At 34.9% G+C, this 26,920-nt stretch overlaps 1 long non-coding RNA gene across 1 annotated transcript in view; it reads left to right on the top strand.

The window, feature by feature from the left end:
- Nucleotides 1-6: 6 nt before the first annotated feature.
- The window catches only part of LOC309658886, an 82,545-nt gene continuing 55,631 nt past the window's right edge, over nucleotides 7-26,920 (top strand). The window contains exon 1 of the long non-coding RNA XR_014262440.1: nucleotides 7-6,278. This is a non-coding gene — a long non-coding RNA (uncharacterized lncRNA). The remainder of the gene's footprint in view (nucleotides 6,279-26,920) is intronic.

Here is a 26,920-nt window from a genome sequence, read left to right as displayed (position 1 = left end):
CTTGGAGGATGTTCTTGTCTTACTAACATCTGGCACCAGGGAGAAAACTTCAAGGTTTTCCCTATAAACTCAGAAAATTGTGTCTTCTGATGATAGATGTAGAAATTTGAGCCACTGTATCCCTCAAGGGCTGAGGCAGGGATAAGACCAGTTTAATCTGGATATACCAGCCCCTGGTGTTGTTTACCAGGCTTTAAAGATTCCAGAGGGCTTTCAAATATATCTGTGGGTTCAGTTGACATAATCTTCCGCATGGTAGCCAGTTAGGGGCTTTATAAATCTACCTCATCCCACTGAGGAAACTGTAGCATAAACATATTAAATACTTTGCTCCAAAGACGGAAAAAACTATATAGACAGTGAGGTGTGGAGTTAGAACTAGAATTCTGCCAATCTGATTTGAGTCAAGAGTGCCTTAAGTAGGATGTGCATGAGTATGATTATACATTGGGTAAAGAAGTAACAATGAAATGAAGCAAAACGATCATCTTGCCATAATCATATGAACTATTTAGAGGTCTTGTAAGAATTTGTTTTCAAATTAGAAGTAAAAAAAATTGTCTAAGTGAAAAGGTAGCATTTTCCTTGTTAAATGTCTTATCTTCATTGTTTATTGGGAGTCAATATAAATCACTTAAAAATGTTACTTTTTTACATTGTTATTCAGTGTTCATTATGAACCAATCTGTAAACTAAATTTCTTTTAGAAATTTGTTCTCTTTTGAGAAACATTTCCTTAAGATTTTATTTCATTTTTGTATGAAGCTATCATGAGATATACACTAAATACCATGTTCTCTTTGGTAAAAATAACTAATATCTATTAAGCACTTACAATATGCCATGAAGGCATAGCACTGTGGTAAATGTTAAATAGGTAGGTGTGTGAATGTATTTGTGTGTGGTGTATACATATGCATATATTAGCCTCATTTAGTTATCATTATGATTTAACAAAGTAAGCGCTATATGCTACGTATTTTACATATGAGTAAAATGAGGCACAGAGGTGTTATGACCCCAGGTCACAAAGATAGTAAGTCATAGAGCTACGATTAAAACCTAACCAGTCTGACTCCAGAGGCAATGATCTTAGTTAATACTGATTTTCTAGATAAAATTTTGTCTTTTCTCTTTTTTTTAAATGTTGGTAGAATAGCTGGCATTGTGATTTCTGGAACAAAAGAAAAGTCAGTCCGGCTAAGATTCTATTTCTGAGTAACTGGATAATATCTGAAATTCCACATATGAGAGCTTGATTTGCTTTATCTAGGATTTCTTTAAAATACCAGTGACATTGTGGAGCACTTCAAATTTTTTCACTCATTTCTTAACTAATACAGATGAATTTTGGGAACTTTTATGACAGCTCCTTTTTATGGGAAAGAAAGAGGGAAAGCATTGTGAGCATGCTGAGTGTTTACAGTATCTCATGGGTAGGAGGAAAGGGAGAATGGGAACAGTTTTTCTTATATCGGGCCCTAACCTTCTGTCTTGGGCTCTCTTAAAAACTCATTGTAATACTTTGTATTTAGGCCACCAATATGCTTAGGTTGACTCATTAGTTTAGATTCTCAGTGGCCTAACATATTTGCCTTCTCCAAAGCTTTCCAAGTGTTCCATAAGATCATTATATTGCAGAATTCCAGGAGTCATCAAAAAATGTTTAAAAATTACTATGTGTTAAGAATAATTTGGTTTTTAACCGGGTTTTAGTGGTTAACTTAAAAAATACTTTGCTAAAACTGAAAGGTAAAATTTAGATACATAGAAATTGAATGCAGAAAAGAAAGAGTAAAACAAAACATCTTATTACAACCTGAACTCAATCTTCAAATATCAGAAAAAGTAAGAAACAAAGAAGAAATTAAAAAATATAAGCACAGAAGTAAAAATAAATCAAACATATCAGTTATCAGAAAATAATTTAATGAATGAAATATCTTCATTAGTGAAAGAGACCTTTGGGTTTCATCTTTAAAGGGCCATCTATATGCTGCTTCTAAGAGAAACGTTCAAAACAAAAATGAGCATTAGTAGTTATACACATATAAAGCAAGGAATGGCAAACATAAAATAGCAAAAGTGGAAATTTTACTGCAAAAACATTCATTGAGACAAGGCAAAACTACCAAAAAGGTATGTGTCATGAATACTTTTACACCTAAAATAGCTTTGAAATTTATAAACCAACTAGAACTAGAGAAATCAACAATCATTGTTGGAATGTTAACATCCTTCTTTTAGAAAAAAACATGTAGACGATAAATAACTGAGGATTCAGAGGTTTTGAAAAACATAGTTAAGAAGTTTAATACAAAGACAAAACCAAAAATTGGAAAAAGTGCTGATCAGCCAAAGATACCATCTGTCAGATTTAGAAAATGCACTTGAAGAAACTACTTGCAGTATGAATAATAAAGGGTTAATAGCTGTGATATTTAAGATCTAGAAATCAACAACGTATCAGTGAAATATAGAACAAAATTAAACAGAACTAAGATAAAACTATTATCTGATTAAAATGATTAAAACTGTTTATAAAATCTGGTATTATTAAGATTGTGGAGAACCAGATACTTATAGACATGCTAGTACAAACATAAAATTGTAAAGTACTTGCATATCTCATTTTATTGCACTTTGCTTTATTATGCTTTGCAGATATTGCATTTTTTTTTACAAATTGAAGGGTTGTGACAAACCTGAGTTGTCAGATGATTATCATTTTTTTTTAGCAATAAAGCATTCCTAAGATACGTACATTGTTTTTTACATGCTATTTATTCAGCAATGCTATCCCACACTTAATAAACTGCAGTATAGTGTAAACATAATGTGTATATACACCGAGAAACCCAAAAATTTGTGACTCATTTTTTTTCTCAAGCAGACAGCATTTTGGGGGGTCAAAGAATTGCATTTCAGGGCACACAGACTCAGGTAGCAACCCAAATATTGTCCCACTAGGGAGTGTAAGTCAGGGGCATTCATTCATTCATTTATTCATTCATTCATTTATAATGATGATTAACATTTTTATTACTGTCATTTTATTATTTTTACTTATTTATTGAGGTATAGTTGATTTACAATATTATATTAGCTTCATGTATAAAACAATGATCCAAAATTTTTATAGATTATACTTAATTTATAGTTTTTATAAAGTATTGGCTATATTCCCTATGCTGTACAATATATCCTTGTAGCTTATTTATTTTATACATACTAGTTTGTACCTCTTAATTCCATACACTGTCTTGCCCCTCTCCCTTCTATCTCCCCAGTGGCAACCACTAGTTTGTTCTCTATATCTGAGTAGGCTTCTGTTTTGTTGTATTCATTTATTCATTTTATTATTTAGATTCCACATGTAAGTGATAACATAGAGTATTTGTCTTTCTCTGTCTAACTTATTTCACTAAATACAATACTGTCTAGATCCATCCACATTGTTGGAAATGGCAAAATTTTATTCTTTTTTATGGCTGAGTAGTATTCCTTTGTATATATACACCATATCTTCTTTATTCATTCACCTGTTGATGGACACTTAGGTTGCTTCCATATCTTGGCTGTTGTAAATAATGCACTATGAATATTGGGGTGCATGTATTTTTTTAAATTAGTGTTTTCAGTTTTTTCAGATATATACCAGGAGTGGAAATGCTGGATCATATGATAGTTCTATCTTAAGCTTTTTAAGGAAACTCAATACTGTTTTCCTTAGTGGATGCACCAATTTACATTCCCACCAATCATTTATAAGGATTCCCTTTTCTCCACATCCTTGCCAATATTTGTTATTTGTTATGTTTTTGATGATAGCCATTCCTACAAGCATGGGGTGATATCTCATTGTGGTTTTGATTTGCATTTCTCTGATGATTAATGATGTTGAGCATCTTTTCATGTGCCTGTTAGCCATCTGTATGTCTTCTTTGGAAAAATGTCTGTTCAGGTCTTCTGCCCATTTTTTAATTGGGTTGTTTGTTTGTTTTGATAATGAGCTGTATGAGCTGTTTATATATTTTGGCTATTAACCCCTTATCAGTCATATCATCTGCAAATAATTTCTCCCATTCAGTAGATTGTCTTTTCATTTTGGTGATGGTTTCCTTTGCTGTACAAAAGCTTTTAAGTTTAATTAGGTCCCATTTGTTTATTTTCACTTTTGTTTTCTTTACCTTAGGAGACAGATCTCTCGAAATAGTGCTATGATTTATGTCAAAGAATGTTCTGCCTATGTTTTTCTTCTAGGAGTTTTATGGTTTCTGGTCTTACATTTAGGTCTTTAATCGATTTTGAGTTTATTTTTGTATATTGTATTAGAGAATATTCTAATTTCATTCTTTTACATGTAGCTGTCCAGGTTTCTGAGCACCACTTATTGAAGAGACTGTCTTTTCCCCATTGTATATTCTTGCCTCCTTTGCCATAGAGTATTGACCATAGGTGTATGGGTTTGTTTCTGAGCTCTCTATTCTGCTCCCTTGATCAGTGTCTATTTTTGTGCCAGTACCATACTGTTTTGATTACTGTAGCTTTATAGTATATTCTGAAGTCTGGGTGTGTGATACCTCCAGCCCTGTCCTTCTTAAGAGTGTTTTGACTATTTGGGGTCCTTTGTGTTTCCATACAAAATTTTAAATGATTTGTTTAAGTTTTGTGAAAACTGCTCTGTATTTTGACAGGGATTGCATTGAATCTATAGATTGCTTGGGTAATGTGGTCATTTTAATAATATTAATTCTTCCAATCCATGAACACAGTATATCTTTCTATTGGTTTGTATCATCTTCAATTCCTTTCACCACTGCCTTATAGTTTTTGAACTACATGTCTTTTACCTCCTTAGCTAGGGTTATTCCTAGGTATTTTATTCTTTTTGATGTTATTGTTAATGGGATTATTGCCTTACTTTCTTTTTCTTTTAGTTCATTGTTAATGTGTAGAAATGAAACAGATTTCTGTATGTTAATTTTGTATCTTGCAACTTTACAGGATTCATTGATGAGCTCTAGTAGTTTTTTGGTGGCAGCGTTAGGATTTTCTGTGTATGATATCATGTCATCTGCAAACAATGACAGTTTTACTTCTTCCTTTCCAATTTGAATTCCTTTTATTTCTTTTTCTTATCTGATTGCAGTGTCTAGGACTTCTAATACTATGCTGAATAAAAGTGGCAAGAGTAGGCATCCTTTTCTTTTTCTAATATTAGAAGGAAATGTTTCAGCTTTTCACCACTGAGTATGATGTTATCTGTGGGCTTATCATATATGGCCTTTATTATGTTAAGGTATATTCCCTCTATACCCACTTTGTGGAGAGTTTTTATTATAAATGGATGTTGAATTTTGTCAGAAGCTTGCTCTGCATCTGTTGAGATAATCATATAATTTTTAGTCTTCAATCTGTTAGTGTTGTGTATCACACCGATTGATTTGCAGCTATTGAACTATCCTTGCATCTCTGGGATAAATCCAACTTGATCATGGTGTACAATTCTTTTAATGTGTTGTTGGATTTGGTTCAATAATATTTTGTTAATGATTTTTGCATCTGTTTTTGTCAGTGCTATTGGCCTGCAGTGTGTGAGTGTGTGTGTGTGTGTGTGTGTGTGTGTGTGTGTTTGAGATATCTTTGTCTGGTTTTGGTATCAGGGTGATGCTGTCTTATAGAATGAGTTCCTTTCTCTGCAATTTTTTGTAATAGTTTGAGAGGATAGATGTTAACTCTTCTTTAAATATTTGGTAGAATTCACCTGTGAATCCATCTGGTCCTGCACTTTGTTTGTTGGGATTTTTTAAAATTACTGATACAATTTCACTATCGGTAATTGGTCTGTTCAAATTTTCTATTTCTACCTGATTCAGTCTTGGGAGATTGCACACTTCTAGGAATTTGTCCACTTTTTCAGGGTGTCCATTTTATTAACAGATAGTTGTTTGTAGTAATCTCTTATGATCCTTTGTATTTCTGTGGTGTCGCTTGTAACTTCTTTTTCATTTCTGATTTTATCAGTTTGGGCCCTCTCTTTTTTTCTTGATGAATCTGGCTAAAGGTTTATCAAGTTGTTTATCTTTTCTAAGAACCAGCTCTTAATTTCATTGATCTTTTCTATTTTATTTTATTTTTTTGTCTCTGTTCTATTTGTTTCTGCTCTGCTCTTTGAATTCTTTCCTTCTACTAACTTTGGGTTTTGTTTGTTCTCTTTCTAGTTCCTTTAGGTGTAAGGTGAGGTTATTTATTTGAGATTTTTCTTGTTTCCTGTGGTGCGTTTGTATTGTTGTAATCTTTCCTCTTAGAACTGCTTTTCCTGCTTCCTATAGATTTTGGATCATTGTGTTTTCATTTTCATTTGTTTCCAGGTATTTTTAAAATTTCTTCTTTGATTTCTTCAGTGAAGCATTGGTTGCTTAGTAGCATGTGTTTGTGTTTTTTGCAGTTTTTTTCTTGTAGTTGATTTCTAGTATCATAGTGTTGTAGTCAGAAAAGATGCTTGATTTGATTTCAGTTTTCTTAAATATACCAAGCTTGTTTTGTGGCCTAGTATGTGATCTATCCTGGAGAATGTTCCATGTGCACTTGAAAAGAATGTGCATTCTGCTGCTTTCAGATGGAAAGTTCTACATATATTTATTAAGTTCATCTGTTCTAATGTGTCATTTAAGGCCAGTGTTCCTTATTGTTTTTCTCTCTGGATGATCTGTCCATTAATGTAAGTAGGGTCTTAAAGTCCCCTAGTGTTATTGTGTTACAGTAAATTTCTTCCTTTATGTCTGTTAATACTTTCTTTACATTTAGGTTCTCCTATATTGGGTGCACATATGTTTGCAATTATTATATCTTCTTCTTGGGTTGATCCCTTTATCATTACATAGTGTTGCTGTCTCTTGTAACACTCTTTGTTTTAAAGTTTATTTTGTCTGATAGAAGTATTGTTACCCCGGCTTTCTTTTGATTTCCATTTACATGGAATCCCTTTTCCATACTCTCACTTTCATTCTGTGTGTCTCTTTATATCTGAAGTGAATCTCTTGTAGGCAGCATATATATAGGGTTTGTTTTTGTATCCATTTAACCACTCCATGTCTTCTGATTATTGTATTTAATCCATTTACATTTAAGGTAATTACTGATAGGTATCTACTTATTGCCAATTTGTTAATTGTTTTAGGGTTTTTGTACTTTTTTTATTCCCTTCCTTTCCTTTTGTTCTCTTCCCTTGTGATATTATGACTGTATCTTCAGTGTTATGTTTGGATTCCTTTCTCTTTTTTGTGTGTGTATCTATTATAGATTTTTGGTTTGTGGTTACTATGAGGTTTATATATAGAAATTTCTCTCTGTATATATAATTATTTTAGGGTTGCTGAGCTCTTAATTTCCTGCATTTTCCTCTCCTTCCTTCACAATTTCTGTTTTTGACATAATATTTTGCATATATTTGTTTCATTTATCCTTTAACTGCTTACTGTGGATATGGATAATTTTACTAGTTTTGTCTTTTAACCTTCCTACAAGCTTTGTATGTGGTTGATTTACTACACTTACTGTATATTTGCCTTTACCAATAGGATTTTTCCTTTCATAAAGTTCATGTTTCTAGTTGTGGCCTTTTCTTCTTTGCTTAGAGAATTTCCTTGAACATTTCTTGTAAAGCTGGTTTGGTGGTGCTGAACTCTTTAGCTTTTGTTTGTCTGCAAACCTTTTGATCTCTCTATCAAACCTGAATGGAAGCCATACTGGGTGGAGTATTCTTGGTTGTAGGATTTTCCCTTTTATCACTTAAAATATATCATGCCAATCCCTTTTGGCCTGCAGAGTTTCTGCTGAAAAGTCAGCTTATAGACATATGGGAGTTCGCTTGTGTGTAATTTTTGCTTTCCCTTGCTGCTTTTAATATTCTCTCTTTATCTTTAATTTTTGCAATTTTAATTAGCACGTGTCTTGGTGTGGTTCTCTTTGGGTTTAGTGACTCACTTTATTGTAATATTTGCTTTATTGCAATGGTTTGGAACCCATTCTGCAATATTTCTGAGGTATGCTTGTATCTTAGCAAATATTTTGACAGGATTCATATTTTTAAAATTCTGTCCCATAGATACGGTCAAACATTTGTCAAATGTTTATTGTCCAAAGACATTTATTCCAACTTTACACAAAATGTAAACATATGGAAATAAAATATATAAATTGATAGGGGAATTACTAAAAAATATAGTACCACCATACTGAATGTGGTAAAGAATTTGATCTGAACTGATATGGAAAATGCTCTATATTAATAATTAAGTGAAAAGAGTAAGATTCAGAAAAAAAGATATAGAATTAATGCTTACCTAAAGTGTGTGTATGTCAATGTGTACACACATAGAAAAAGACATAAACATATAGATGCACACAAGGAAAAAGACCCACAGAGATATATTCACATTTAAGACTGTTTTCATGTTGACAGGGAAGTAGGAATATAAAGAGGACTTTTACTGATACTTACTTTGGAACTTCTATTTTATGTTAACTTTAGAATTATATGTGAATTCTGTAAATAATAATCAAAAAAAGAACTCAACTGTGTTTTGTGAACACTGAAATTTCAAAAAGCCATCCAGAAGTCCCTCTTTTCATTTTGACCTTTTAAATTTTTCTCTTATTAAAGGAAATTTTATAAATAGAGATAGTCCGTAAGTACATAGAAGAAAAAAAAAGGAATATCTGGTTCATCTTCTTTTTGGACTAACAGCTACATCATATATCTTAACCATTTTGTTATCTACTTCCCAGAAAATTTGGACTAGTTCTTAACACACTATATAAACAGGAGCTGTAATTTTCTAGAAGACTTCTTGGACTTTTCATATACCAAGTAGCTTCTTATAACTGATAAACAAAAGCAACAAAAACTCTTGAGGTTCCTTCTCACGTTGAGTGTCTTTTGAATTGTGTCTCTCCATACTTGCCTGTGAGGTCTTGTTGTCTTGGAGTCTCTCCTTAAATTTACATATGTAAGATCACACCTATAGATATTCATTTGTAATCTACAAGTAAAATTTGCAACTTAATCTATTTGCATGATTGACATTATTTTTTCATGTACGTTTTATGTACATTGTTTTTCCTGTTCAATTGGAGAATGTGTTTTGTATATAATACATACATATATGTAAGATAAATGTTTTAATTCGGATAGTGAACAGCACAGTGCAACTGTGGAACATACAATTAGAGACTTTTTAAAAGGATTTTCAGCCATCCATCCATTCATCCAAACAATGAGAACTTGCACTTCTTGAGATGATGGAGTAGTTTACTGGAGACCAACACACATACATCCATATGTGTATATGTAGTCTGTTTGCATTTTAAACAGTCAGAACTGCCTGATGACTAGAATTTGAGCGGCCTATCTCCCCCAAAGTCACTAACCACAGAGAGCCTCTTTACCGCCAGATACTTTTGTGCATAATATTTACTCAAAGCAAGAGGCTGAGAATAAAACCCTGGCTGAGAGGCAGAGGAGACAGAAAAGCTTCAGGCAGTTCCTGGTGTTGGAAAGCTGACACACAAACTTTGGATCTGTCAAACAAATTCCCCAAGGCCAGAGGGCCAAATATCATGGAAAGAAGTGTAGAACAGAAAATTGTACACTTCAATCTTGACTGTCCCCTTAGGGAATTGGCCAAATTCTTAAACCATACAGGACAAGAGGCTTAGATATTAAACAGAAAACCTCTGAAAAGCAGAGTGGGGGTGTTCAATATTCTTATATAGTACTGAGGAGAGAAAATTGGAGTTTAGGATTAGCCAAGGGAGAGAGGTCCTACTAAATACTGTGTGCTCTTAGTCTGGAGCCCTGAAGAACAACATTCCTAGAAGCAAGTAGACAGAAATTTACAATAGTAAAATCTAGCCCAAATCAGCCTGGTCTCTGATTGGATTAAGGTGATCTGCCCTCACAGGATAAAATTGCCCATAATACTTCAAATGAAAGAAGACCAAGAGGGGGGAGAAGGTAAGAGAAAACAGTCAGATGAGCCAGTTTAAGATTACATCTGTCATAGGATGAGGAGGTTCCTATCACACCAACCACCCACGCATCAGGTCTGTCCATTGGAAACACAACACCATCCATGTGCACATACACATTCTCTTTGAGTGCCACCAGTGAGTGGGGCTGTAATGTAGCTCCAACGCGTGTTTGAGCAGCACCAACATACAGAGTTGACCCACCTTTCATTCAACTCTGCGTTTTCTCCTCCTGTGTTTAACTAGTCATTAGGGACCTCCTAATGCCAAGCTTCATGAGATCATTGGTAGAAGACAATAGAGAGTCATTCGTAAAACAGAGGTAGATGACATGGTAAAAGGAGGTCTGTGATAACACTTCCTGTAATTTACTTGTGTCTTCAGGACAATCTAAGGCCTAATCCCAAATGTACTATTCCTATCATGCAGTGGATAGCTGCTGTGCCTGCCTAAGATTATAAACTTTGTAGATTTGACAGCTCACAGCTCACAGTTGGTGTTATGTGCATAGGCATTTGGTGTCTCAGGAACAAATGCTCAGTCTCTGTGGGGGCCAGGTAGCATGCCAGGAAGTGTTTTCTGAAGGCATAACCTTGCTTATAAGTCCTAGAGGTCTGTGTAAAAGTCCCATGGTAGCATGCCAGAGACTCCATATTGCATTTTTTTCATCTGTCCCCCATATGTCCAGCATCATGGGAACTGCTAGGTTATATGGCCCTAAGAAGACTCATACTTGTATGGCATAGCCTTCCATTGCTCTGTGCCCTTCTCAAAACTTATAGTAAAAATAGATAGGAGTAATATTTTCAGAAAGTACATACTACCTTCAAACCTGAACCAGACTGCCAAACTCTGTGCCTCTTTCTTAGCAATAGTCAGTATGAGGTGCTCTTGACCTTGAAGGGGACATCACAGTATAACCAAGACCTTGAAGTCATGGAGTGTGCAACTATCTCTGTTTTACCCAGACTACTGTGTTGTTATGATTAACTATCTCTATCAGTGGTGATTTTTTGGAGGCTTCCACTTGGAACATCCTACCATGACAGCTCTTACTCTACAGGACAAGGAGCCAATGTAGGGGTTTTGCCAGCTCCTAAGTACATCCATTCTGATTATGCATTCAGATGATGACCAACAGGTGGATTTTTGGATCCAATGGCCTCATTATGAGATGTATATGAGCCAGAACTTTATTACCTGACCTCCATATGTCCTTAAATAACAGAAGGCTATAACAGTGTTTTGGGCCCTTTAGTATCAGTGATAGCTCAGATCCTGCATACACAAGTGTTGGAAAGATCTAGACATTTTTCCAGTATTCAGTTACTTGGTAAATGACCATAGATACCTTTTTACAACTGTGTACACTTTCTTTAGTATTACAGAGTCTGTCCTTAAGCTTTAATCCTCTCCTTCAGTCAGTGGGCACTGGCTCTGAGAACTCGCTCAAGAATGGAAACTGAGCAAATAAGGAATTGTAATTATTTCTATTGGGAGAATATCAGTGTATATATAGCAAGGACCTGCTTAGTTTCCCATCGTGCTTGCCTCTGTGTTTATTAGCCATTAAGGTCCCTTGGTTAGCAATCTAGCCTTGTTGACGGCTATACCAATTTCATCAAACTTGAATCCTGTGATTAAGCACTACTACATAACCTCTCCAATTCCAGAATCCTATTGTGTCAGTTGTCAGTAGAGATCCCAGTTCTGTAACATCATCCCTACCATCAATCCTATCCAGCAAAGGGCAGCCATCATGGAGCTTCTCAATGCTGCTGCGACCTCTTCAGTAGCACATTGTTTATGTATTAGTGAAGGGCATGTTCTACTTGTTCTCCTGGTGAACACAGGCATCTGATATGTTCTTGTGTCTTATGTAATAGATCCGTTCCAGCACATTGCATCTGTGAGCCTTTCATTCCCTTTGCCAACAACACCAAGGTAGTTCTAGCACCTTCATCTCATTAGGACTCCCCCCTTTAGGAGTTATTGCAAGTGCATTGTTTGTAAGTCAGGGGAGAATATCCCCAATCAGAAAACCCTCCATTTTTCAGCTATATATTCTACTCTGGTTTAGTCCCCTCAGGTCCCATTACCAGGCACATTCTCTCAGTTCCCACTGGAACTGATTTGCCAGGTCCTACAGATCCTTATGTAAATAATACTTTTGTTTTTTGGTAGAGTCAGTGTTTTTCCAGTTGGGCTATGCTGAGTTTTTGATCCTGGTTACTGGTATATTAGCCAGGAGGAGAGGTGGGGTGGATTTTGGAGAGGGTAAGTGTTTTCTTGAAAGGCATGTGCTTGAACTGAGGCTTATGTATGCACTCTAGGTTGTGTGTGCGTGTGTGTGTGTGTGTATGTGTAGGAGGAGAGCTGCTCTCCTCCAGCTTGTTAATTTCATTTGTCAGTCCACATTTTCTCCTTAGTTAAAATTCTTGAAAAATAATATCTGCTTGGAGCAGCCTCACTCATAGAACACTCTAAGTGAGGTGTGATCAGGAAGGCACTAACCTGACACATGGGCTCATCAGGTCACCAGAGAATGTATGAAAGCTCAATTCTACAGAATTGGGTTTGGGCTTGGCTAACGCCCTGAAACACGTCTATGGCAACAATAAAGACTGAGACCATTTCCCAGTGCAGAGACATGTAGAAGCTCCTTTATTTTAACTGTCATACTAAGGTAAAAGGTACAAAGTAGGTGATGTTTGACATTTGTTCTTTTCCCAAGATATAAGCACTTGGGAACTGTGTAGGTTCTGAGGTTTGTTTCGAATTCTAAATCTTGCCTGCTATTTCTATTCTGTATTAACACGAACAAAATGAAAAGCCAGTGAAAAAGGCTTTGAAGTAACTTCCAACTAGGTTTTATAATGCTTGAATGATCATAAAACAAAGCTGATTTTAAAAAAATATATTTAAAATAGCAATTAGAGGTCAAATATTTTTTCTTAATTCCTAAGTCTTTTTATATTGACCCATTATTTTTAGTTGTGACCCACTTTTAGCAGCTTCTCAGTGCATCTGGTACCAGGAAGTAACTTTTAAAGTGGTAAAGAGTCTGAATAAGAAGCTGGGTTTTATAAGTTCTTGATGTGGGCTTAGCCTCTGAGGATCTAGGATAAAATAATGGGTAGGTCTTATAGTCAAGGAGAGAAGTGCTTTCTAAGTAAATAACAGGAAACCTTTCAGTACACATAGAAGCCTATGGAATAGAAATACCAGAAATCAGCTTTACAGATGACTTTTAGTTTATTGATACAGTGCTATAGCATTTTTTCCTTCCTGCTATTTTTAAGGTGGCTAGAATATAGGGAATCCAAAAGAAATTTAAAGCTAAAAAGCTAATTTTTTTCACTGACTATTAAACTATAATTGGACAGTCAGTATTGAGTGGTTGTTTGCTCTCAAACTTCATAGCAAGTGACAGCCTCATAGTTTCTTGGTAGTTGCCTATTTTAGCTCATTCTGGATAGGAAAACAAATATCTTCAAAAATTAGATTTCTTTGGTTTATATTTTCATTTTCTTCTCTCATAACTTGGTCCTTAGGCCAACTATCATTTGTAACGTATGTTTATTATAGAGATCATGTAATATATATCCATAGAAATTCCTCAAATCTTATATAGTGTACTATAAGAATGGTTAGTTTAAAAATAAAGCTATGTACAATATATAGATACATAGATATCTCCTAGGGAAAGAAAATCTCAACTTTGGAGACAGGTGAGAATAAAAATCCAAATTCTGGGCTAAAGGGAAACTACACTGCTAATCTTCTCCTTAGAAAGGTTTGTGTGGTTTTGGTATCAGGGTGATGGTGGCCTCACAGAATGAGTTCAGAAGTGTTCCTTCCTCTGCAGTTTTTTGAACATCTATCCTTTTCACCCTTTTTTAGAAGGGTAGGTTTAACATTTTCGAAATATTTGGTAGAGTTCACCTCTGAAACCATCTGGTCCTCGACTTTTGTTTGTTGGGAGGTTTTAAATCACAGCTTCAATTTCAGTACTTGTAATTGATTTGTTCATATTTTCTATTTCTTCCTGGTTCAGTCTTGTGAGATTGTACCTTTCTAAGAATTTGTCCATTTCCTCCAGGTTGCCCATTTTATTGGCATATAGCTGCTTATAGTAGTCTCTTATGGTCCTTTGTATTTCTGTGGTGTCCATTGTAACTTTTCCTTTTTCATTACTAATTTTATTGATTTGAGCCCTCTCTCTTTTTTTCTTGATGAGTCTAGCTAAGGGTTTGTCAATTTTGTTTATCTTTTCAAAGAACCAGCTTTTAGTTTCATTGATCTTTTCTACTGCTTTCTCCGTCTCTATTACATTTATTTCTGCTCTGATCCTTATGATTTCTTTCCGTCTACTAACTTTCGGTTTTGTTTGTTCTTCTTTCTCTAGTTGCTTTAGGTGTTCAAGTGGCTGTCCATTGTTTTGGTCTCAGGACCTCTTTACACTCTTAAAAATTAATAAAGACACCAAAGAGCTTTATAAAGTTTTAGAAGACACGAGGATGCATAAGCACATACTCCATTAGCTGTGAGAAGGATGATTGCAACAGATGTTACCTAGCCTCTGAAAAATTTCACTATACACTTAGAATGAAAGTAGAAAAGGCAAATAATATCTCAGTTGTTATTTTAAAATAGTTTTGACCTTCTGGATCTCCAGGGGTTCCCAAACTACTCTCTGGGAACCACTGCTTTGAAAAACACTGCTTAGTACCATGTCTGGAAAATGAAGTTTGAACAAAATGAAATTGACTTTGCTGAATTTAACAATATGGTTTATTATCTTCATTGTGAAAATACTATGTTTCATTTATGGAAAAACATGTTACATTCACCTGAGAAGTTTGTGTGTGTGTATAGCAAAATAACAACAACAACACGACAAACCTCTTTTGAGGAGACAAAGAAAGCATATCTTTACTTCACAGAAGTGGGTACTCTTGAGCAGACCAGACTTTGGGTCCCCTGAAGATACGGTGCTCTGTTCTAACTGTAGTCTCCTGCTGATACACCCTGAGGTATTGCTGCTCTATACTCAGCAATTCAATCTGGGGGAATGGATAAAGTACAGGGCTTGAGGAAAGGACCAGGTTCCCAGGCCAGAAGTTCCTCTGAAGGTAAAAAACTAGAACCTCTTGAAGAGGGGTAGAGATTTTCACAGCGAAGAAAGCAGAATTTACTTGTGTCAGAGTGGAGAGTAGACCCTCAGACAAAAAGGTAAAAGCTAGAAGAGGGGAGTTTGCCATAAGGAGTTCCTCTGTGAAAAGCTAACTCTCTTTTCTTGGACTCCCCAAAGAATCATACTTAGCATACACTTGTGAAGGTATCTCGTCCCTCCTACATGCGTCTTTGTTATAATACTTTCTAGATATTCCCAATCTTTCATTAGAGTGGAGGTTTCAATATGTGGAGAATGAAGTTCAGAGGTTGTGAGAGAAATGCTCCAGGTTCCCATCCCCTTACACTGAGGTCGGCGCGGCAGAAGCAGCGTGGTGTCAAGGAGAGCCACCTGGGAGTTGCCCGTGAAGTCTATCATCGAAGTGTGCAGTGATCATGGACCACAGAGATGGGAGCAGTGGGGGTCGGTGGAGAGCTCTAATGGGAATAACTGAAGAGTGTCTGTGAGACAAACCCTTCTTTACAAATACTACACCAAACAGGATGACCCCTGACAGCAAGAAAAGGGAGCAGCAAAGAGAATATTCTGGCTGGTGCTTAAAATTTTTTTCAGTCATTCCCCTTAAAAAATGACTTCCTTAGTTGCATCTTGGTACTTGCTAATCATTGTCATCTTTTGACCTTTAATTTATGCAGATATACAACCTACAGTCTTTTAATTAACAGTATGAAAATCTAGCATGCTGGTTTTGAACGGATTTCTTCTGTATCTAACTTTGAATTGATTGTCCTTTTTCACCTGTCTGTCGAGAGGCTCTCATCTCTCTGTTGTAGACTTATGTAAATGGCAGATTAATTGCTTTAGTATCTGTGCTGATAAGAGAAATAGCAGGGCTACAAATCAAAGAATGTTAAAAATTCTCTAATCTGTGAGCTGTTTCTCTTTATCCTTTCCTAGGAATTGTCCTCTATCTCTGGCTAATGCCAGTGTGATAGAACTCAAATATTACAGTAAAAAATCATATATATAGCTACCTAACTCCTTTTTATATAAGGACAGATATCCTAATATTTAATTATATTTATTTTATATTAACTTAATATAGAGCTCTACCTTTAATTTATGAAACAGATAATAAAATGCATTATATATTGAATATATGTATATATTCTTTTTAATTAAAAGAGAGAGATAAGTAGCGTTGACTGTCAGGAAATAATACATACCACATTCAGTGCAGCCATTCAGGTCTGCAGTCTCTCCAAAAATGTAATTACAAATCCAGCTGGCATTTGGAGCAGGTATTGTAGCTGCATCTGTCTAATGCATTTTGTTGCATCTATTAATCTTTTATGCAGGTTGCTTAAAAATTTGCTAAAAATAAAGCATTCTTTACATGTAACTAGAGTATAATTCATTTATTTTGATACTTCTGGGGGCATAAAATTTAAATTCTCCTGTATAGAGAGTTCCAGTGTTAATTAAAAAATACTTTTTCAGGTTACTCTTAGAACTATTTTCTTTCCACAGCCTCGCTTTAATGGTACAGTCCTATATTTCTACTACAATATGGCATATGAATAAGTGGGAATAAGTCTCTTTTTTTCTTCTTTCTAGTGTTGCATATCAGGAGTTAATCATAAAACAATGGACTCAATATTGCAAAATACTTTAATGAGTAAAGACCATTCAAAACCTCAAATCCTTTTTGAATTGAAGTATAGTTAAATGAAAACTGCTCAGAATATATTAGGTGGCAGTATCATGAAACATAATGAAACCATTATTATATGATAGTATCATATTCATCACCCATTATTAAAATTCTTCATCAATTCGCAGTGCTTATTGATGACATTCAGTACTTCCCTTTTTTCACCATATTATGTACAAAGCTTTCCCTGTGAGGTTTTAATTAAGTGATTAGGAGACTAAGCTAAAAGTTGTTATACTTTCCCCTAGAAGGGGAAATATTGTTATTAATAAAGTCTTAAATTGTCAAAGGTGAAAAACTTACTCTTCACGGAATCCTCTGAAGTGGTTTAAATAAATTTTCCTCCTATAGAGACTAAAATATCACAGAATATTTAAAGTTCTTTCACTGTTCTTTGAGAGAGAAGTGGAAAGCAGAAAGGAAAAGAAAAATATTAGCAGAGCAACTAGAAATTGTATTAACACCAATGTGTTAATGCTTTATTAAGATATTGTAATTGGAAAGAAATCTTGCATTTGTTGTTCTTTTACTTTTTAAAAATATGGGTATTATTTGCCAATAAGAGAAAATGTCTTCCCATGATCTTCCACCCTATTATATTGTGTCATGTTCACCTTGGAGAGGGTACAAGTAGGTAATGTTTCTCCTTTCTCATTATTTTGACAAGCATTGCATGCACACTTACTGGTTGCTAAGCACTCTGTAGGTCCTCTTTCTAGGCTCTCATATGGTAGATTGATTGCATTACTGCCCTCAATTCTTCACATTTCCCTGAAGCCACTCTTTGCCATATGCATTCTTAGCTCCTCTAAATAAAGAGGTGCAATCTAATTCCCTATCCCTTGAATCTGGGTTTTCCTTTGGCTGGCTTTGGCCAATAGTATGAGCTGGAAATGACAGTGTGTCAGTTCCAAGCCTAGCTCAAGAGGCATTGCATGTTTTCCTCTGACTCACATACTCTGCCATTACCATGAGAACATGCCTGGGTTAGCTTCCTGGAGAGAGAAATAGCAAAACCAAGTCAGCTGAGTTATCCCAAAGGGGGCTAACCTAGATTAGCAAGACACCGATCCCTATATATGTGAGTAAGCTTATCTTTTTGTGGACTGATGTTATTCCATTTTGTTACATAAATGCCTCCTATATGTGTCAACTTTTTAGAATTTTATATTTACTTTGTTGTAGCTTATTACTGGGTAAATTTTTTTATCAATATCCAATACGTGTTTTAATTTATTTTATTTTATTTTATTTATTTATTTATGGCTGTGTTGGGTCTTCGTTTCTGTGCGAGGGCTTTCTCTAATTGCGGCAAGTGGGGGCCACTCTTCATCGCGGTGCGCGGGCCTCTCACTATCGCGGCCTCTCGTTGCGGAGCACAGGCTCCAGACGCGCAGGCTCAGCAATTGTGGCTCACGGGCGTAGTTGCTCCGCGGCATGTGGGATCTTCCTAGACCAGGGCTCGAACCCGTGTCCCCTGCATTGGCAGGCAGACTCAACCACTGCGCCACCAGGGAAGCCCCCCAATACGTGTTTTAAATGAGAGTGTATTCCCTATTGCATGCAGAGCTATCTTTATATCAGATAAATCTTAAGTATATTATCTTAATCTTCTTTATACTTGCTTAATTTGGATCTATTTGATTTATAATTTCTTGATATGATTTATATAACATTTTCTCAATATAATTTCTCAGTTTCTTCCAGTGGACCCTCAGTTTTAGCTTTATGTATTTCAAATCTTTGATGTTAAGTGCATAAAGTTGTATGACTGATAATTTTCCCAATTAAATAATAGTTTTCTGATGATCATTTTCATGGTTTTCATTTTGTAGTCTTTTTATGTTATTAATATTGTTTTACTCTTTTAGTTAAGCATATGCTAGAGATTTACCTATCTTAATCATTTCAACCAACCTTTTGTTTTATAAAAATACTGGAGGATTTACAATAATAGATTTGAAAAACATTAATTTTGTCTCCTTTACGAAGGAAACTGTTGGTAATTTTGAAAAGATTAATACAAATAGACAAACTTTCTCTGAGGTTGAGAAAGAAATAAGATAAAATTCAAAATGAAAAGGAATAGCTACAAAGATAGCAGAAATTACAAATTATAAAAGAATAGTATAAGCAACCATACAATAATAATTAAAATCCTGGGTGAAACATTTTAAGGGAGGAAAATATGAAATGCCGGACTGGCACAAGAAGAAAACACAAATAGAGCAAGAGTTCTTGAAAATCTTGGATTAGTAATAGAAAGACTTTCCAAGACAGAACCAGGCAGACAGATTACAGCTGAGTTTTAGCAGATGTTAAATTTACAGGTAACACTTATAAAAGTTTTTCTGGATACAGGATATCTAATATTTCTATGATACTAGTGAATATTTGAAAACTAAACTGAATTACAAGAACTAAAATCATAATCCATTTCATAAATAACCATAGTAAAAAAATTCTACACAAATTACAGTATATTTTCAATAACTAGTATACCAAGGGTTTAATCCCGGTAATGTAAGGATATTACAAAATCATAAAATTGTATCAGTATAACTCACGATACCAACAGAGTAGTTAGTTAGCACTTTTGAGTGTTCTCTTTTTATGTATAATCTGTCATTTATATGAGTTTGGATTCCGTTAAGCTTATTGAAGCATCTTCTTACTATATCACTTAAAGAGAAGTTGCATTAATCAATTTTCTAATGTTGAATAGTCCCTGCCTTCCTGGGAAAATATTAATTTGGCCATTATCATTTTTTAAATATATTGTAGGATTTAGTGTGATGTTTTATATAGGATTTTTCTATTTCTGTTCTTTAAAAAGATTTACTTATAATTTTGTACTTCCTTATTACCTTGTCCAGTTTGGATATCAAAGGAAATTATACCTCTAAAAGCTGTTAGACTTCAAATTTAATAGTATTTCCACTTAGATTCTATGGAAGATGAAAAAAAAGATATATTAGCCTCATTAATTCTATGTTCCTTAATTTTACATTCTGTAGAAGAGCTTATATTTTAGGATTATTTATTCCTTGAATAAATGTAGAAACTCACCTCTAAAATTATTTGGGCTCACGTTTTCCTTTGGGAGGGAGGAGAAATAGTGCACGTTTTGAACTATTTTCCTTAATAGTTATGGGATACTCTTTTTTGCTATATCGTTTTGAGCCAGTTTTAATAGATTGTATCATTCTAAGATAATTTTAGATTTCAAATTTATTTGTACTCATTTTAATGTTTATTACCTATGTTTATTATTCCATTAATTTAAAAAATATCCATGCATCTTTAGTAAAGTATTTTTTATTCCTAACATTATATGCCTTCTCTTTTTTGTTTATTTCTTACTGAATATGCCAAAGATTCATCTCTTATATTAGTCTTTTCTAGGATGATATTAAAAAAATATTTAAAATTCACATATGATAGACACCAATTAATTTTTTAAAAAGGCACTTCTTTGACTGACGTGTTATTTAGAACTGTATTTTAAAATTTCCTCAAAATGGAATATTTTGAGTGTCGCTTTTATATTGGTATCTAATGTAATTTTGCTGTGGGTAGAGTTTAACAATTGTTGAGACTTGCTTGAGTTATAGTACATGGGCATTATTTGCCAGTGTTCCATTTGTGCTTGGAAAAAATATACTCTCCCCAGTTATTAGGTTTGGTGTTGTATTTATGGCCTTTAAGATCAAGCTTATTGACTGGTGTGTATGTCCATGTTCTAGTAATTACTGGGTATTATATTAAAATATGTATTTGTCAGTGTTTCCCTGTATTTCCGTCAACTTTTATTTTATATGTTTGAGGCTATGTTATTAAGTATATACAATTTTAGGAGTTTTTTAATCTTCCAAATGATTTGAATTGCTTTTATTATGTATTAACCCTTTTGATCTGCCAGAATGCTTTTTCTTTAAAGTTGGATTTTACATTAATAGTCATATCAGTCTTCATTTGTTAATATTTGCTTATTATCTCTTTTTCTATTATTTGATATTCACCCTTTCTGTTGCCTTTATGATTTATCTTTGTCTATTGTGAACAACATATAGCTAGATACAAAGATTATCAGATATGGGGGAAATGTTTAGTAGATGGTCATGCTAAGCCATATTGACTGAATGTCAACCTTAATATTCTAAATAACGTTTCTTATATAGGGTTCAATATATAAAAGTTTTATGTCTCTTGCATTATATTTCATTTTCTGAATGAAAATACAGACTTTTCCATGATATATCACTTTTTAAATAGAAAAGAATTAATAGAATTTAATAGTAGAACTAAAGCTAGTTAAGTTTGGAGGTACTAGAAAAAATTAGCAAAAATTAATGTTAATTTCCCCTTCTTCTCTGGATATTTTAGATTAGTATTCAAACGTGCTGTAAATGTATTGCCTTATTAAAAACTCTGCCATCTCCCACCCCACACTCTCCAGTATCTGCTCTATCTCTCTGCTCTGCTTTACAGTAAAACCCCTTGAAAAAGTTTCCATAATAGTTATTTCCAGTTCCCTCTCTCATTTTCTCTTGAACCCTTTTCACATCCACTATCCCACCAAAATTATTCTTTCCAAGATCATCATGGTTAATTTTCCATCTTCGTCTTACTGACTTAACAGACTTTTACATAATTGATCATTTTGTTTTCCTTGAAGCACTTTTTCACTAAGCTTCTGGGATACCCCACTGATTTTCTTCCTACTGACTGCTACTTCTTAGTCTCATTTGTTGATTTTTCTTTTTCATCCTAAATTGTAAGCATCAGAATACCATAAGACTTAATTCCTAGAATTCTTTACTCTTGTATATATACTCCCTCTCTGAGCTTATCCATTTTACAAGCTTGAATTCCCAAATTTATATCTCTATTCCAAAACTCTCTTCTGATCTAGTGAACATCTCTACTTGACTGTCAAATAAACATCTTAAACTTAATATGCTCACAAGTGAACTCCTCATACCCCTCCCCCTCCCCCACCCTCCACTTTTGACAAACAAGCTCCACCAGTAATTTTTCCCAGTAAGGTTAATGGAACATGATCCTTCTAGTTAATCTGACCAAGAAGACACTGTTTGCAGAGACAGCTAACTATCCCCCATTTTCAATTCTTTCATTTACTTGTAGACTCTTCTCTACTCAAACTTTGTTGAGCTGTATATATTCCCAGCTAGAGACTACATTTCAGATTTTTTTGTAGCTGTGTGTAGCCATATGGCTAGGTTTCCACCAATGAGATATGAATGAAAGTGAAGCATGCAATTTCTACTTCATGTTATTAAAATTGTTGTTGTTTGATCTCCATATTTTTCCCTCCCTTTCTACAGGTTGAAAATTGCTTTAGTTCTTATGAGCTACCTAGTAGATTAGAGATATTTAGGATGGCAGAGCCCCCCTCCAAGCTGGTCCCTGGGTGGCCCTGTTGAACAGTGCTCACCAACATACTGGATTATTTGTTTTATTTGTGCAACTCTATTTTTTATCTCATGGTAACACAAGTTAACTATCCTTCAGTTAATACATCATACTTGACTCAACCCTTTCCTGTCTTTTTAGCTTTGCTTATGAAACACATCTAGAATATATGTTCTAAACCAGAATCAACTTCCCACCCCTGGAAATGTTGGGAGACATTTTTGATTGTCACAAATCAGGTGACAGTTTGTTACTGACATCTCATTTGTAGAGATCAGAGATGTCGCTAACCACCCTACAATGCACAGGACAATCCTCACAAAATAAAATTATCTGGCCCCAAATATCAGTAGTACCAAGGTTGAGAAACCTTGCTCTAGAATGGGATCACTTCTCATCACCTCTTTTACTACTTCCTGCTGCCATCTTTTCTCACCCCAATTGTTGCTGTGTTGCTACTGAGAGTCCCTATTTCCACTCTCACTCCTTATAATCTATTCAGCACACAGCAGCCAGAGTGGTCTTCTAAAAATTATCATGTCACTTACATATTTATAATCTTCCAATGGTCATCCATCTTATTCAGAGTAAAAGACAGAGTCTTTTTTTCTTTTTGGCCACACCATGTGGCTTGAGGGATCTTAGTTCCCCAACCAGGGATTGAACCCAGGCCCTCAGCAGTGAAACCGCTGAGTCCTAACCACTGGACCGCCAGGGAATTCCCAAAAGACAAAGTAGCCTACAAGGCTCTGTATCATTTGAACCCCACTCTCTCACCTACTTTTTTACTCCATTCCAGCCACATTGGTTTCCTTGTTCTTCTTCAAACAAGCTACACAATTCTTGGATCAGGATTTCACCCCTGCTATTCTCTCTGTCTGGACCACTCTTCCCACAGAAGTCTACATCGGCTACTTACCCCCATTAGGTCAATGAAAACTTTCTTGATTCTACCCCCTTTTCATAACACTTCTTATCAGCCTTAACTTGCTTTGTTTCTTCCATTGCACTTACCATCATCTAACACACTGTATAATTTACTTTTTGTTGTTTATTTTCTATCTCCCACCACTAAAATATAATTGCATTAGGACAATGATCTTTGTTATTTTTCATCACTGATATATCCTCAGGGTCTAGAATAGTACCAGGCACATAGTAGGCACTCATTAAGTAAATATTTGCTGAATGAATGAATGGGCAAAATTATCTTGGCTCTTAATACCATACATGAAATAGTGTGGTATTTGTTCAAGAATGTTTATGTAATATACCCTTGTCTCTAGCTGTAGGTGATTTGCATTTTGCTGCTTAGACTTTATTTCTAGCTTGCAAGGTTTTGGTTTTGTTTCAATAACAGCTTTTTCAAAGATAATTCAGAAGTTAAGTGTTTTAGAATAGACTTTCCTTCTAACTTTATTATGGGCTCAAATTGGTTTTATGATGTGGCTCTTCAGCTCCCTGAGGCAGTTTGAGTTAAGGCTTTCCTTGCATAACTTGCCATCATGTCCCTTTCTCTCTAGGACCACCCAGATCTTGCTGTTGTGCTTTTGTGCTTGCATGCCACGGCCACATGAGCATCGTCAGTTTTATGCATTTATTGCTTAAGCACTTCAATAGGCGAGTGAAGTTATTTAAGAAGTTCTCCTAAACATTGAACCATTTATACTTTTTGCTTTCATTTGTCTTCCCAATTAGGACCCCCTGGTCTGCCCCAGTTTTATGTGAAAAGAAAAAAGGAGGACATGACAGGATGTATTATCTCACAGTGTTTGAACAAGGTTGCTTTGGTGTTGTACACAGCTATTTCATCTACAGATGGTCTTAAAGGCACAGCCAGAACAATTGGACACAATTTATGTTAATTTCTGTTTTTTCCCTAAACTGTCTGCACTAGCACATGAAAATCAGTTTACCTAAATGCCCCCATGACAATCTAATGTTGCCTGTTATAAATTGTCTTAAAAATGCTAAATGTAGGAAGATTCTGTTTGACTGGCCTGAACCCCATCCAGGAATAATTACTTTGTAATGAAGTCCTCTGTGCCCCTAGTATACCAGTGCCCTTATCTTATTTCCATTTAAGATAACGCAAGTATATCTTTTGTAGATATGCCTTCAAAAGTTATCAGGAGAAGATAATAAAAATAGGAACCTTAGTTGCTTTTTCAGGCTCGGGGCATAATATCAATGAAATCCAATTAAATTTCTTCAAATTTCAGACTGTACTGAAACAAAATTTTATGTTTGATGCACGTAGTTCATGCAAGATTTGATTTAGAAAGATAAAATAGAATCTATATGTATAATTTGAGAAACATCTGACTTAAATTACAGAGGGGTAGCATAAAGTAGTAGCTTTTATTCTGGAATATAGGCATTTGGATTTTATAAAGTAATTTTATAGTTTTGATGTAACAAGAAAGTAAAGGTCTTTTTTTTAGATGACATGATTAAAAGGACTCTGTGATCTGTTATTCATCAGTGCATGACTGCTGGCTTTTTATTTGTTTTCGACATTATGAGAAACATGATACTCTTCTATTGTTTAATGAAAAGAACCATTCATCTTGAGTTACTGTGCTTTGAGGTGAAATTCAAAATCCATGAGGGCTTAAATGAATATGAGAAATTCATATCAAAATGTATGTCTTCATAATTATAATGAATATAAAAAAGCATCCTTTGGTCTCTCTATTTCTTGTCTGTTTGAGGAGCAGGGTTAACTAGGAATAGGAAGGCTAAAAACCTAGTTTGGCAAGGGAAATGAATTATTTCCTAGAGGAATGGTACAATTTTGTTTCATGTGATCACACTGCATAAGTTCATAAGAAATGTATTTATTGAGTAACCCTGTAAGTTATTTTAGGTTTTCATATGGCCCTCATATTTAATATCTTGCCCTTTTAAAAATTTTTAGTGAATAGTCATTGCAATTTGTTCTAAATTTTCTTAACAGTTGGATATGTTATTAACAATAAAGCAAATCTCTCAATTTTGCAATTTCACCTTTCCAAATCACATCACTGACCAAAACTAATAGTCCCTTTTATAACCAACCACTACTTACTAAAGATTAGGACAAAATCATAGTTGCTATTTTTTTCTTATAAAATTTCTGTAGTAGATTCTCTTTGGTAGGTGGGTTGCTTTTAGTAATTAATGGAAAAGACAAACCCTGCTCTTCTACTGAAGTGCTTGATGACCTAAAGGAAGGCCCACCATTTCATTTGTAACTTTTGAAAGTAGGGTTTGATCAGTTATTATCAACTGACAAGGAAAAGAAGAGTTGGAACAACTGAAAGATTTTCAGCAACACTACTTCATCCCACAGTTACCAACCTTCAAAATACAGTAGGGCTATGAAAGTGTCAATCTTTTTGCCATTTTTTGTCAAAATAATACAGATAATATTTTGTTGTTGTTGTAATAAAGCAAAAATAAAGAGACTATGCTCAAGTTTTGATTTCCCGAATGACCTTTGAATCACATTTACATTTTAAACAATAACCCTTGAGTGATATAAGTACAGTGTTTAACAATAACTCAAAGTGTAGTATAAACAAAGGATATTTCAACAGTACAAGAGAGATGTTAGGAAAAGTTAGATGGGCAGATGGTTAATAGCGAGAGAGAAATCCTGGAGAAGTTGAGGAAAACTCTAAGAACATTTAATTGATGCTACACTTCACTGTCTTGTCCAACACAACATGGGAGTGGAAGAGACAGGGCAGATGGCAGTGTCTAATTAATATGGGCTTGAGATACAGCCCTAATGTCCACAGCCTACCAATAGTGTGCCAGGTCCAGGAATTCCCACGTGTCTACTGTGGAGACATGGCAGTGCTAAGAAAATCAGTGGAACAATTGAAGTTTGTATCCAGTATAAGAAAACCATCAGAGATAAAAATTTTGTGTGCTACAAACTTCATCATGAGTGCTGCTATGACAATCCAAAAGACCAAATGGATGAGCCACGTACTGGTAGATCTCACTCATGATACCCAGGAATTGTAACGTGTCTTAGGGCACTGGAGATCACCAAGAAAGTGCAACACATGTACCAGGGTTCCTTCCCCAACCACACATAAGCTTCCCAACATTCAATCTTGGGTGGAAGGAGGGGGAAAGTGGGCCCTTTGAGAGGACAGAGACTCAAAAGACAAAGTAGTACATCTTTAATAGTAGATATTTAATTAGAAATAAAATAGGCAGTAAAATGCCGTCTTTGTGAAATGGGAGCTCCCCTAATGGCCCCAAAGATTACATCTTGCTAACCCTAAATTAAAAGATAACCTATTAATTTTCTTTGTATCACTAACTGATTTACAAGTGACCGCACTCAGGTTCTTCACCGCCAACAAACTTCCAAAGATGAGTGTTGGAAGCACGGAGTTTCCTTGTTGCAGTGAAGGCTGACCTAGAAGCATTTTTGGAGACCAGCCTGGCCTGCTAAGGGAGTAACAGCCACAAACACTCACACGGACAGCATTTTGGGCCCTTCTACCCAAGTAGTTCCTCTGCAGTTGCTGCCTCTGAACTTAGTTGAATCAACTGTTTTCCATTACTTAGGGAGACAAAATTTAGTAATACAAGCC

This window comes from Balaenoptera physalus (assembly GCF_965194825.1).
Source record: "Balaenoptera physalus genome assembly, chromosome: 3".
Lineage (NCBI taxonomy): Eukaryota > Metazoa > Chordata > Mammalia > Artiodactyla > Balaenopteridae > Balaenoptera > Balaenoptera physalus.
Note: the sequence above shows the minus strand (reverse complement) of the source record. Positions and strands in the feature narration are given on the sequence as shown.